Source organism: Pygoscelis adeliae, unplaced genomic scaffold, assembly GCF_000699105.1.
Source record: "Pygoscelis adeliae isolate BGI_AS28 unplaced genomic scaffold, ASM69910v1 Scaffold1091, whole genome shotgun sequence".
NCBI lineage: Eukaryota > Metazoa > Chordata > Aves > Sphenisciformes > Spheniscidae > Pygoscelis > Pygoscelis adeliae.
This window is the reverse complement of record NW_008824157.1, coordinates 61,195-62,883: the sequence shown is the minus strand read 5'-3', so window position 1 is coordinate 62,883 and position 1,689 is coordinate 61,195.

The following is a 1,689-nucleotide window of genomic DNA, read 5'->3' as shown; positions in this document are numbered from 1 at the left end:
CTGGGGCCCCTGCCGGTGGTCAGTAGCTGGTGCTGTGGGGAAAGGGAGGGGAGAGGGATGGCGGGTTGCTGTATCCCCTGGGCAGGCAGTGCCTTGGGACCAGGCAGAGGGTGCCCCATGGGTGCCCAGCTCCGTCCTGCGCATCCTGTGCCCTGGCCCTACTGGTGTCCTCATCATGAGTCCCCCTGCGTTACCCGCTTGGCAGAGGGCTCCTTCCTTCTCTCCGTTTGTTTTTGCCAGATGCCCCTAGTTTGTGGGTTTGAGAAACAGCAAATAACCACTGCCCGGACTCCTGTTTGCAAACAAGAGCCGGTGTCGGTTTGTCCTTCCTGTTGTAGATGCTGCCCCCCTGACCCTCTCCCGGCTGGGGACCTGGCACCATGAGGGGTTTTCCTCATTCTGTCCCCAGTGCCATGTCTGCTGCCAGTGCCACCAGCCCGCAATGGGACTGCATTTATGTTTGCTCCACGCGTACAGCCTGGGCGAGAGGCAGGCTCGCTGGCCGGGCTGGGATCCTGGCAAACAGCGAGGCGGGTCGGAGAGCCCACGTGTCCCCGAATGTGTTTGTTTATCTGTGCCGCAGTGGCAATTGCAGCCCGTGCTCCTGGCCCGTCCATGGGTGCTGGCTCGGGAGCTGCTGGCGGGTCTCCCCGGGGTGGGACACGGGAGGAAGGTGTTTACCTCCAGTGGGGCTTCATCCAGAACCCTGCGATGCGTGAACATTTCCTTCCTCCTCCGTGCTTCCTCCCTGTCTGGGTCAGCCTGTGGTTTTCCTGGCGTGGAAGGAAAGAAGCTGAAACTGCCGCTCACTTCTGGGGCTGAGCCGTGGTGCCTGGCATAGCCAAACTGCCCCGGCATGTCCTGTGCCCCAGCCGTCGAGAGCAAGCGGCTGCCAGCCCGCTGCCAGCTCTGGGGGCTGGAGAGCAACGGCTCCCTGCCCTGCGTCTCGGGGCTGGCTCGGCTGAGGGCCAGGCTGATGGACAGCCCTTGGGGAGCTGTGTGGGGTCTGGGATGTGGCCATGCCTGCAGCCGGGGAGGGGGATGCCCTCAGCAGGGAGACGTTTTGGAGCTTGTTGTGGGCCCTGCTCGGGGCAGCCACCGGAGCCCCTCTGAGCACACCAGGGTCTGCAGGGGGCTGTTGCCCAGCTCTGGCATTTGCACCCCCCTTGCCCCTAAACCCCCTGTGGCAGGAAAGGGGCCGGAGGACCCCAGGGATGCCTGTTCCTCTCCAAACAGCCTATGGGGCCATCCCTAGAGTGGGGGTCACAGAGCCAGCAGCCCACAGAGGGGCCATTGGCACTGGCCCCAGAGCATGTTGTCGGTTTTTGCGCTGGTGCTTGCGCGGAGCCGCACGGCTCTGCCCGGGATTAGCGACAGCTGCCTGCAATTGCAGCTCTTCCCAGACAAGCGTCTAGCTCCCCCAAGGCTGGGGCTGGGGCTGTTTGGGGAATGCTGCCGGGGTGGTTTGTCTTGTAGTCTGCTCCAGGAATGTTGGCCAGACGGTCAAATTCTTCTCCCCTCTTGTAAAATGAGTGATGTGGGGCGTCTCTGGGAGAGCAGCCTGCCAGTCCCTCCTCCTCTGGATAAACCTGCCTGGCCCGCATCGCCCTGTCATGGGAACGGGCCCTTTCACCCCCAGCCACAATAAATACGCGCCCTGCCAAAGCAGAGAGGGAGGGCGCGGATGGG